Source organism: Rhipicephalus microplus, unplaced genomic scaffold (genome assembly GCF_043290135.1).
Source record: "Rhipicephalus microplus isolate Deutch F79 unplaced genomic scaffold, USDA_Rmic scaffold_455, whole genome shotgun sequence".
Classification (NCBI taxonomy): domain Eukaryota; kingdom Metazoa; phylum Arthropoda; class Arachnida; order Ixodida; family Ixodidae; genus Rhipicephalus; species Rhipicephalus microplus.
In genome coordinates this window covers 27,501-40,000 of record NW_027465019.1, presented here as the reverse complement: position 1 = coordinate 40,000, position 12,500 = coordinate 27,501, and the positions used below count along the sequence as shown (strand labels likewise).

The window sequence follows — 12,500 nt, the reverse complement described above, 5'->3', positions numbered from 1 at the left end:
GCAGTTTTCGCGCCGCCCCGGCTGACGCGGTTTCGTGCCGCCCCGGCAGACGCGGTTTTCGCGCCGCCCCGGCTGACGCGGTTTCGTGCCGCCCCGGCAGACGCAGTTCGGACTTAGCACTTTTCGGCTGTGCCTGGCTGGCGGCCCACTCACTCGATCGCCATGTCTGTTTGCCACAGTTTTCCCGGTGGTGCCGCACCCGGGCTCGCCCCGGCTGACGCAGTTTTCGCGCCGCCCCGGCTGACGCGGTTTCGTGCCGCCCCGGCAGACGCGGTTTTCGCGCCGCCCCGGCTGACGCGGTTTCGTGCCGCCCCGGCAGACGCAGTTCGGACTTAGCACTTTTCGGCTGTGCCTGGCTGGCGGCCCACTCACTCAATCGCCATGTCTGTTTGCCACAGTTTTCCCGGTGGTGCCGCACCCGGGCTCGCCCCGGCTGACGCAGTTTTCGCGCCGCCCCGGCTGACGCGGTTTCGTGCCGCCCCGGCAGACGCGGTTTTCGCGCCGCCCCGGCTGACGCGGTTTCGTGCCGCCCCGGCAGACGCAGTTCGGACTTAGCACTTTTCGGCTGTGCCTGGCTGGCGGCCCACTCACTCGATCGCCATGTCTGTTTGCCACAGTTTTCCCGGTGGTGCCGCACCCGGGCTCGCCCCGGCAGACGCGTTTTTTTTTTTCTTTCGCCCCGGCTGACGCAGTTTTCGCGCCGCCCCGGCTGACGCGGTTTCGTGCCGCCCCGGCAGACGCGGTTTTTTGCGCCGCCCCGGCTGACGCGGTTTTTGCCGCCCCGGCTGACGCAGTTCGGACTTAGCACTTTTCGGCTGTGCCTGGCTGGCGGCCCACTCACTCGATCGCCATGTCTGTTTGCCACAGTTTTCCCGGTGGTGCCGCACCCGGGCTCGCCCCGGCTGACGCAGTTTTCGCGCCGCCCCGGCTGACGCGGTTTCGTGCCGCCCCGGCAGACGCGGTTTTCGCGCCGCCCCGGCTGACGCGGTTTCGTGCCGCCCCGGCAGACGCAGTTCGGACTTAGCACTTTTCGGCTGTGCCTGGCTGGCGGCCCACTCACTCGATCGCCATGTCTGTTTGCCACAGTTTTCCCGGTGGTGCCGCACCCGGGCTCGCCCCGGCTGACGCAGTTTTCGCGCCGCCCCGGCTGACGCGGTTTCGTGCCGCCCCGGCAGACGCGGTTTTCGCGCCGCCCCGGCTGACGCGGTTTCGTGCCGCCCCGGCAGACGCAGTTCGGACTTAGCACTTTTCGGCTGTGCCTGGCTGGCGGCCCACTCACTCGATCGCCATGTCTGTTTGCCACAGTTTTCCCGGTGGTGCCGCACCCGGGCTCGCCCCGGCAGACGCGTTTTTTTTTTTCTTTCGCCCCGGCTGACGCAGTTTTCGCGCCGCCCCGGCTGACGCGGTTTCGTGCCGCCCCGGCAGACGCGGTTTTTTTGCACCGCCCCGGCTGACGCGGTTTTTGCCGCCCCGGCTGACGCAGTTCGGACTTGGCACTTTTTGGCTGAGCCTGGCTGGTGGCCCACTCACTCGATCGCCATGTCTGTTAGCCACAGTTTTCCCGGTGGTGCCGCACCCGGGCTCGCCCCGGCTGACGCAGTTTTCGCGCCGCCCCGGCAGACGCGGTTTTCGCGCCGCCCCGGCTGACGCGGTTTTTGCCGCCCCGGCTGACGCAGTTCGGACTTGGCACTTTTTGGGCTGAGCCTGGCTGGCGGCCCACTCACTCGATCGCCATGTCTGTTTGCCACAGTCTTCCCGGTGGTGCCGCACCCGGGCTCGCCCCGGCAGACGCGTTTTTTTTTTCTTTCGCCCCGGCAGACGTGGTTCCCCCCCCCCCCCCCTTTTCGCTCGCCCCGGCTGACGAGGTTTTCGCGCCGCCCCGGCTGACGCAGTTTTCGCGCCGCCCCGGCTGACGCGGTTTCGTGCCGCCCCGGCTGACGCGGTTTTCGCGCCGCCCCGGCTGACGCGGTTTTTGCGTCGCCCCGGCTGACACGGTTCGGACTTTGCACTTTTCGGCTGTGCCTGGCTGGCGGCCCACTCACTCGATCGCCATGTCTGTTTGCCACAGTTTTCCCGGTGGTGCCGCACCCGGGCTCGCCCCGGCTGACGCAGTTTTCGCGCCGCCCCGGCTGACGCGGTTTCGTGCCGCCCCGGCAGACGCGGTTTTCGCGCCGCCCCGGCTGACGCGGTTTCGTGCCGCCCCGGCAGACGCAGTTCGGACTTAGCACTTTTCGGCTGTGCCTGGCTGGCGGCCCACTCACTCGATCGCCATGTCTGTTTGCCACAGTTTTCCCGGTGGTGCCGCACCCGGGCTCGCCCCGGCTGACGCAGTTTTCGCGCCGCCCCGGCTGACGCGGTTTCGTGCCGCCCCGGCAGACGCGGTTTTCGCGCCGCCCCGGCTGACGCGGTTTCGTGCCGCCCCGGCAGACGCAGTTCGGACTTAGCACTTTTCGGCTGTGCCTGGCTGGCGGCCCACTCACTCGATCGCCATGTCTGTTTGCCACAGTTTTCCCGGTGGTGCCGCACCCGGGCTCGCCCCGGCAGACGCGTTTTTTTTTTTTTCTTTCGCCCCGGCTGACGCAGTTTTCGCGCCGCCCCGGCTGACGCGGTTTCGTGCCGCCCCGGCAGACGCGGTTTTTTGCGCCGCCCCGGCTGACGCGGTTTTTGCCGCCCCGGCTGACGCAGTTCGGACTTAGCACTTTTCGGCTGTGCCTGGCTGGCGGCCCACTCACTCGATCGCCATGTCTGTTTGCCACAGTTTTCCCGGTGGTGCCGCACCCGGGCTCGCCCCGGCTGACGCAGTTTTCGCGCCGCCCCGGCTGACGCGGTTTCGTGCCGCCCCGGCAGACGCGGTTTTCGCGCCGCCCCGGCTGACGCGGTTTCGTGCCGCCCCGGCAGACGCAGTTCGGACTTAGCACTTTTCGGCTGTGCCTGGCTGGCGGCCCACTCACTCGATCGCCATGTCTGTTTGCCACAGTTTTCCCGGTGGTGCCGCACCCGGGCTCGCCCCGGCTGACGCAGTTTTCGCGCCGCCCCGGCTGACGCGGTTTCGTGCCGCCCCGGCAGACGCGGTTTTTTTGCGCCGCCCCGGCTGACGCGGTTTTTGCCGCCCCGGCTGACGCAGTTCGGACTTGGCACTTTTTGGCTGAGCCTGGCTGGTGGCCCACTCACTCGATCGCCATGTCTGTTAGCCACAGTTTTCCCGGTGGTGCCGCACCCGGGCTCGCCCCGGCTGACGCAGTTTTCGCGCCGCCCCGGCAGACGCGGTTTTCGCGCCGCCCCGGCTGACGCGGTTTTTGCCGCCCCGGCTGACGCAGTTCGGACTTGGCACTTTTTGGGCTGAGCCTGGCTGGCGGCCCACTCACTCGATCGCCATGTCTGTTTGCCACAGTCTTCCCGGTGGTGCCGCACCCGGGCTCGCCCCGGCAGACGCGTTTTTTTTTTCTTTCGCCCCGGCAGACGTGGTTCCCCCCCCCCCCCTTTTCGCTCGCCCCGGCTGACGAGGTTTTCGCGCCGCCCCGGCTGACGCAGTTTTCGCGCCGCCCCGGCTGACGCGGTTTCGTGCCGCCCCGGCTGACGCGGTTTTCGCGCCGCCCCGGCTGACGCGGTTTTTGCGTCGCCCCGGCTGACACGGTTCGGACTTTGCACTTTTCGGCTGTGCCTGGCTGGCGGCCCACTCACTCGATCGCCATGTCTGTTTGCCACAGTTTTCCCGGTGGTGCCGCACCCGGGCTTGCCCCGGCAGACGCGTTTTTTTTTTTTCTTTTCGCCCCGGCTGACGCAGTTTTCGCCCCGCCCCGGCTGACGCGGTTTCGTGCCGCCCCGGCAGACGCGGTTTTTTGCGCCGCCCCGGCTGACGCGGTTTTTGCCGCCCCGGCTGACGCAGTTCGGACTTTGCACTTTTTGGCTGAGCCTGGCTGGCGGCCCACTCACTCGATCGCCATGTCTGTTTGCCACAGTTTTCCCGGTGGTGCCGCACCCGGGCTCGCCCCGGCAGACGCGTTTTTTTTTTTCCTTCGCCCCGGCAGACGTGGTTCCCCCCCCCCCCCTCCGTCTTTCTTTTTGTTTTTTTTTTCGCCGCGGCTGAAGTGGATTTTTCGGTGCCTCGACGCCCCGGTAGTCGCGGTTTTTCCGTTTCCGCACGGCCCCGGCTGACGCTGCTCGGTCACAGTCGCCTTTTGTGAGGATTGCAGACTTCTTGAGCGCGGGTGTTTTTTTTTTGTTGTTGTTGTTGTTTTATTACGCATTCGCTCCAGCAGACGCTGTTTAGACTTTTTGTTTCCTCTTTTATCCTGCGACGAGGTGACGAGGTTTATTCGGTGCCCCGCCGCCCCGGCTGAAGTGATTTTTCCTGTCCCGTGCCGCCCCGGCTGACGCGGTTGGGACTTCGCGTTTGTTCGGCCGCCACGGGTTTTGGCGCACTCGCTCGGTTGCTTGTTGTTGCCACTTGTTGCGAACCCAGGTTTCTTGAGCGAGCGCGGGCGTTTTTTCTTCCTTTCTTTCTTTGTTCTATGTGTTAGCGAATCGGCCTTTAATATCACACGAGGACTCACAACCAACAATTTTCAGTTTGAAGTGTAAAAAATCTGCAGGTGTTGACGTAACTGACTTGCCCCGTACCCTTGAGTACATCCATGAAGTTCTCGTAGTACTACTAAATCGCATTATTCCAAGTGGAGAAATTCCCATAAACTTGCAAACCTCTACACGAAAATCGGTGCGCGTGATAAAGTTGAAAATTATCGTCCGATATCAAATGTGCCTTCTATAACACAAATTCTAGGAAAAAAAAAAAAAAACACTTGTTCGCCGTTCTCTGCGCCGTGACTGGCAGCACTCCGGCGAAGCGAAACGGGGTCGATTCGAGCACGATATCGGCGTCTTTCGACGTGCTCGCCGGCGACCGTCGCACGAGTACGTCGCACGAGCGCGTCTGCCGGGGCGCCGTTTGCGAAGCCGACGCAAAAGTGGGAACCGCCGCTCGGATGATCGCCGCTTTCGGCAGAGTGAGTGTTGGCACTCCGGGGAAGCGAAACAGCGTGAATGCGCCCACGAAATCGGCGTATTTTGAAGTGCCCGCCGGCGACCGTCGCACGAGTACGGTAAACCGCGTCAGCCGGGGCGTAGTTCGGGACGCCGACGAAAAAGTGGGAAGCGCAACTCGGATCTTCGCCGTTTTTGCAGGAGTGAGTGGCGGCCCTCCTGCGAGACCAAGAAGCATCGATTCGTGCACGAATTCGGCGCCTTTCGACGTGATCGCCGGCGACCGTCGCTCGAGTAGGGCAAACCGCGTCTGCCGGGGCGGGCTTCGGGACGCCGATGCGAAAGTGGGAAACGCTGCTCGGATGTTCGCCGTTTTTGGCCGAGTGAGTGCTGGCACTCGGGCGAAGCCAAACGGGGCCGATTACGGCACGATATCGGCGTCTTTCGACGTGCCCGGCGGCGACCGTCGCACGAGTACGGTAAACCGCGTCAGCCCGGGCGGAGTTCGGGACGCCGATGCGAAAGTGGAGAACGCCGCTCGGATCTTCGCCGTTTTTGGAGGAGTGAGTGGCGGCACTCCGGAGAAGCCAAGGAGCGCCAATTAGCGCACGATATCGGCGTCTTTCGACGCGCTCGCCGGCGACCGTCGAACGAGTAGGGCAAACCGCGTCTGCCGGGGCGGGGTTTACGACGCCGACGCAAAAGTGGGAACCGCCGCTCGGATGTTGGCCGTTTTTGGCAGAGTGAGTGCTGGCACACCGGCGACGCGAAAGAGCGCGAAAGCGCCCACGAAAGTGGCGTATTTGGACGTGCTTGACGGCGACCGCTGCAGGAGTACGAAAAACCACGTCAGCCGGGGCGAGCGACCCACGGCGGTCTGGGTGCTTATCGCTGCTATTATAGGGGCACCCCGGCAGACGCAGAAAAAAAAAATTTTTTTTCGACCTTCTTTTTTGCTGGTCGAGCTCGGGTAACCCAGGTCGCAATGGGAGCCGCGCACGAAAGCGGCGTCGCGAGACGCGTTCGCGGTCGCTAGTCGCACGAGCTCGGCAACCGCGTCAGCCGGCGCGGAGTTCGGGATGCCGACGGCTAAGTGGGTACCGCTGCTCGGATGTTCGCCGTTTTTGGCCGAGTGAGTGCTGGCACTCCGGCGAAGCGAAACGGGGCCGATTCGGGCACGATATCGGCGTATTTCGACGTGCTCGCCGGCGACCGTCGCACGAGTACGGCAAAGCGCGTCTGCCGGGGCGAGGTTTGCGATGCCGACGAAAAAGTGGGAAGCGCCGCTCGGATCTTCGCCGTTTTTGCAGGAGTGAGTGGCGGCCCTCCTGCGAGACCAAGAAGCATCGACTCGCGCACGATATCGGTGTCTTTCGACGTGCCCGCCGGCCACCGCCGCACGAGTACGGCAAACCGCGTATGCCGGGGCGGGGTTGGCGACGCCGACGCAAAAGTGGGAACCGCCACTAGGATGTTCGCCGTTTTTGGCAGAGTGAGTGCTGGCACACCGGCGACGCGAAAGAGCGCGAAAGCGCCCACGAAAGTGGCGTATTTGGACGTGCTTGACGGCGACCGCTGCAGGAGTACGAAAAACCACGTCAGCCGGGGCGAGCGACCCACGGCGGTCTGGGTGCTTATCGCTGCTATTATAGGGGCACCCCGGCAGACGCAGAAAAAAAAAATTTTTTTTCGACCTTCTTTTTTGCTGGTCGAGCTCGGGTAACCCAGGTCGCAATGGGAGCCGCGCACGAAAGCGGCGTCGCGAGACGCGTTCGCGGTCGCTAGTCGCACGAGCTCGGCAACCGCGTCAGCCGGCGCGGAGTTCGGGATGCCGACGGCTAAGTGGGTACCGCTGCTCGGATGTTCGCCGTTTTTGGCCGAGTGAGTGCTGGCACTCCGGCGAAGCGAAACGGGGCCGATTCGGGCACGATATCGGCGTATTTCGACGTGCTCGCCGGCGACCGTCGCACGAGTACGGCAAAGCGCGTCTGCCGGGGCGAGGTTTGCGATGCCGACGAAAAAGTGGGAAGCGCCGCTCGGATCTTCGCCGTTTTTGCAGGAGTGAGTGGCGGCCCTCCTGCGAGACCAAGAAGCATCGACTCGCGCACGATATCGGTGTCTTTCGACGTGCCCGCCGGCCACCGCCGCACGAGTACGGCAAACCGCGTATGCCGGGGCGGGGTTGGCGACGCCGACGCAAAAGTGGGAACCGCCACTAGGATGTTCGCCGTTTTTGGCAGAGTGAGTGCTGGCACTCCGGCGAAGCGAAAGAGCGCGAATGCGCCCACGAAAGTGGCGTGTTTGGACGTGCTTGACGACGACCACCGCAGGAAAACGAAAAACCACGTCAGCCGGGGCGAGCGACCCATGGCGGTCTGGGTGCTTATCGCTGCTATTATAGGGGCACCCCGGCAGACGCAAAAAAAAAAAAAATTTTTTTTCGACATTCTTTCTTGCTCGTCGACCTCGGGTGACCCAGGTCGCAGTGGGAGCCGCGCACGAAAGCGGCGTCGCGAGACGGCTTCGCGGTCGCTAGTCGCACGAGCTCGGCAACCGCGTCTGCCGGGGCGGAGTTCGGGACGCCGACGGCTAAGTGGGAACCGCCGCTCGGATGTTCGCCGTTTGTGGCCGAGTGAGTGCTGGCACTCCGGCGAAGCCAAACGGGGCCGATTCCGGCACGATATCGGCGTCTTTCTACGTGCTCGCCGGCGACCGTCGCACGAGTACGGCAAAGTGCGTCTGCCGGGGCGGGGTTTGCGACGCGTACGCAATAGTGAGAACCGTCGCTCGGATGTTCGTCGTCTTTCGCCGAGCCAGTGCTGGCACTCCGGCGAAGCCGAACGGAGCCGATTCGGGCACGATATCGGCGTCTTTCCACGTGCTCGCCGGCGACCGTCGCACGAGTACGGTAAACCGCGTCAGCCGGGGCGGAGTTCGGGACGCCGATGCGAAAGTGGGAAGCGCCGCTCGGATCTTCGCCGTTTTTGGAGGAGTCAGTGGCGGCACTCCGGTGAAGCCAAGGTGCGCCAATTCGCGCACGATATCGGCGTCTTTCGACGTGCCCGCCGGCCACCGTCGCACGAGTACGGCAAACCTCGTCTGCCGGGGCGGGGTTTGCGACGCCGACGCAAAAGTGGGAACCGCCGCTCGGATGTTCGCCGTTTTTGGCAGAGTGAGTGCTGGCACTCCGGCGAAGCGAAAGAGCGTGAATGCGCCCACGAAAGTAGCGTATTTGGACGTGCTTGACGGCGACCGCCGCAGGAGTACGAAAAACCACGTCAGCCGGGGCGAGCGACCCACGGCGGTCTGGGTGCTTATCGCTGCTATTATAGGGGCACCCCGGCAGACGCAGAAAGAAAAAAAAAAAAAATGGGGACATGGCGTGCGTCACCGTGCGGCTTCGCAGCGTTGCCGAAGTCGCCGAGCCCTTCGACTGAGCCGAACGGCGGACAGGGAACGTTGGTCGGCCGTTCTAACCTGTCGGTGCCACGCCGAGACGTCGTTAAGGAAAACCGCGTCGTGGGCCTCTACTACGCCGTCGAGTCGTTGTACGTTTGGTGTCCAGCGTGTCGGCGGCGAGTAGCGGACACGTCGTTCACGACTTCGGTCTTTCGCAGTCGACGCGAACTTGCGGAGAGTCGTGGTGCCTCACGTTTTCGGCAGAAACCGCGGCGGAATTTTCCCGTGCGTGCGCGCACGACCTCGGTGCTGTGCCGTCAGCGTAGTGTTGCACAAACTCGTGGCCTACCCAAGGTGCGGTACGTTTGCGGCCGTATCCTCGGTGGGAATTTCGTGAGTAGGGTCGCAAATTCTACGACCTCGGCGGGTTTGAGAGCGACGTAGACTTGTGGCACGCTCAACGTGCCACACGTTTCGGGGCACACCCGCGGTGAAATTTTCTCGAGTACGCTCGTATTAGTGCCCAAGGAGGTCTGGGTACTTATCGCTGCTATTATGTGGGGGTTCTCGTGAGCGGCGTACGCGAAAGCGACCGGGTGTCTGATATGCGGCGGGCTTCGGCCTCGTCAAGCGTGTCCTCGGGTCTGCTCCAGGGGAATCCACGGCAGTCGTCTGCAGCCTCATCCGCTTGATGCGTTAGGGGCTGGTTGTCGGACGGTGCCGTTTTACCACGATATCGAGGTGTGTTCCGTGTCGTCCTCGGGCGATTCAGATGCGAAAGCGCCGAAGACGCGGGCGTGACCCGTCGTCTGGCGGCTTTGCAGTCTCGGCTCCGTTGCTAGTTCCGGCCGGTCCACCGACAGTGCAGCGGGCTTGGGCAACCCGCACGGCGCGACCGAGTCGATGCAACGAAAAAGAGCGAGCATGAACGTGCTTCTTGCCGCACGGCTCCCACTCGTCTTTCGGGAAGGTTGTGCCGTAGCGAGCTCGAACGCCGTCATCTCGGAGTGCAAAATAAGCGTGTTGGGGCGCCTGAAGGTGGCCTCCGCCGCACACAGACTGCGTCCGGCCCGCCGAAGGCGAGGACGGACGCGCAGTCGAACGATTACCTGGTTGATCCTGCCAGTAATCATATGCTTGTCTCAAAGATTAAGCCATGCATGTCTAAGTACATGCCGAAATAAGGCGAAACCGCGAATGGCTCATTAAATCAGTTATGGTTCCTTAGATCGTTTCTTCCTACTTGGATAACTGTGGCAATTCTAGAGCTAATACATGCAGTGAGCCTGGAGCCCTTTGGGTAACGGGTGCTTTTATTAGACCAAGATCGATCGGGTTTCGGCCCGTATTGTGTGGTGACTCTGGATAACTTTGTGCTGATCGCATGGCCACGAGCCGGCGACGTTTCTTTCAAGTGTCTGCCTTATCAACTTTCGATGGTAGGTTACTTGCTTACCATGGTTGTTACGGGTAACGGAGAATCAGGGTTCGATTCCGGAGAGGGAGCCTGAGAAACGGCTACCACATCCAAGGAAGGCAGCAGGCGCGCAAATTACCCACTCCCGGCACGGGGAGGTAGTGACGAAAAATAACAATACGGGACTCTTTTGAGGCCCCGTAATTGAAATGAGTACACTCTAAATCCTTTAACGAGGATCAATTGGAGGGCAAGTCTGGTGCCAGCAGCCGCGGTAATTCCAGCTCCAATAGCGTATACTAAAGCTGCTGCGGTTAAAAAGCTCGTAGTTGGATCTCAGTTCCAGACGAGTAGTGCATCTACCCGATGCGACGGCTCGGACTGAACATCATGCCGGTTCTTTCTTGGTGCACTTCATTGTGTGCCTCGAGATGGCCGGTGCTTTTACTTTGAAAAAATTAGAGTGCTCAACGCAGGCGAGTCGCCTGAATAAACTTGCATGGAATAATAGAACAAGACCTCGTTTCTGTTCTGTTGGTTTTTGGAATACGAGGTAATGATTAAGAGGGACGGACGGGGGCATTCGTATTGCGGCGCTAGAGGTGAAATTCTTGGACCGTCGCAAGACGAACTACTGCGAAAGCATTTGCCAAGAATGTTTTCATTGATCAAGAACGAAAGTCAGAGGTTCGAAGGCGATCAGATACCGCCCTAGTTCTGACCATAAACGATGCCAACCAGCGATCCGCCTGAGTTACTCAAATGACTCGGCGGGCAGCTTCCGGGAAACCAAAGTATTTGGGTTCCGGGGGAAGTATGGTTGCAAAGCTGAAACTTAAAGGAATTGACGGAAGGGCACCACCAGGAGTGGAGCCTGCGGCTTAATTTGACTCAACACGGGAAAACTTACCCGGCCCGGACACTGGGAGGATTGACAGATTGAGAGCTCTTTCTTGATTCGGTGGATGGTGGTGCATGGCCGTTCTTAGTTGGTGGAGCGATTTGTCTGGTTAATTCCGATAACGAACGAGACTCTAGCCTATTAAATAGGTGCGGGGTTCCCAGCACCTTACAACCTTCTTAGAGGGACAAGCGGCTCCTAGCCGCACGAAACAGAGCAATAACAGGTCTGTGATGCCCTTAGATGTCCGGGGCCGCACGCGCGCTACACTGAAGGAAGCAGCGTGTCTTTATCCCTGTCTGAAAAGACTGGGTAACCCGTGGAACTTCTTTCGTGATTGGGATAGGGGCTTGCAATTGTTCCCCTTGAACGAGGAATTCCCAGTAAGCGCGAGTCATAAGCTCGCGTTGATTACGTCCCTGCCCTTTGTACACACCGCCCGTCGCTACTACCGATTGAATGATTTAGTGAGGTCTTCGGACCGATGTCCGGCGCGGCCTTTCGGTTGCGCCGGTCTGTTGGAAAGATGACCAAACTTGATCATTTAGAGGAAGTAAAAGTCGTAACAAGGTTTCCGTAGGTGAACCTGCGGAAGGATCATTAACGGATTGTGAAGGGTGAGCGCCTCAGCTGCGTCTGCGCCCGACACTTTCTGCCGCTGACCCCGTTTGGACGCGGGGTCGGCTTTTCCCCACGGGGCTGCCTGAATGTGGAGCGGCACCCCGTGACAAATTGTTGCGCCCAGCGGACGCCAACACCGCGACCTTGGACGGTCGGCCAGGTGGCGGACGCGGGTACAAACGGCGCAACGCACTCATAGGTCGGCTTTCGACCCGCCACTGCACCGTGGCTCGAAGCGCTCGAAATGCGCGACCCGACCGCTGCGGGACCGCCTAGTACTGTAAACAGGAGCGGCGGAGCGCGAACGGCGAGTCGTGGTTACGTCGGTAGAAGGCGAGGCTGCGCGTTCCCGAAACGCCAGCCGAGTGCCCTCCCGACCGTTCGAGCGTGCAAGAACGAGACCCGACAATCGCGCGGCGACTGCCAAGTACGAGAGGAACGGCACAAGCGTCGGCGGTCGGTCAAGGAACTGGCGATGTGACGGGTCCGCTGTGCACCAGTGCATACCGTCCCGCCGTCCGCGGCAAGCGCCTCCGCGTCCTCGGGTGACGGAGGCTGCCGGTCGGTTCTTGCAGGCGAGGGATCTCGCTGGCACCGGTTCGCGTTGACGCGCGGCCGGTCATGGCACGGCGATGCGACGGCCGAGGTGCGCAGTACTCGATGGAGGAACCGCACGCTCCGATGACCGTCCCGCCCTCCGCGGCGTATGCGTACCGACCGTAATGGTTGCAGCAGCGCCGGCCGGCTTTTGAATTCGCCACACGAAACACGGTGCGAGATCGCGGTTAGGGGAGCGTCGACGTTGCCAGGCGTTTTGCTTGCTGCCGAGGGAAAGGCGGCACGGCCACGTCGCGCTCGTCGCGATTAGCGGGTCTGCGCGCTTTGGGAAGGTGCCGCAACGACTTGCCGAAAGAGGAAGCACGGAAGAACGAGGGACTTGGACGTCCCGACAATTGAACGCACTTGCGGCCAGGCCCTTGCTGGCTTCGTTCTTCCGCCTCGAGTAGGCTCGTACGCGGCTCCGGCGCCGAAAGTGGTCCTTGGCACCGACTTCGGTGGACGTGGGAAGTGCCGCGCAAGTACGGCGCGCCTGGCTCCACCTGTTGGCTAAAGTAGGCAGCCGGATCGGCATTTTGGTGTGCGGTGGCAAACCGTGGATGCGAAAAAAGCTTGTGCGAT

The 12,500-nt window shown here is 62.0% G+C and overlaps 1 non-coding gene across 1 annotated transcript; it reads left to right on the top strand.

Moving 5' to 3' along the window:
* The first annotated feature begins 9,488 nt into the window (after positions 1–9,488).
* On the top strand, positions 9,489–11,303 carry LOC142794553 (small subunit ribosomal RNA). Its single transcript, XR_012892439.1, has one exon. It is a non-coding gene; the product is annotated as a small subunit ribosomal RNA (ribosomal RNA).
* The last annotated feature ends 1,197 nt before the right edge of the window (positions 11,304–12,500 follow it).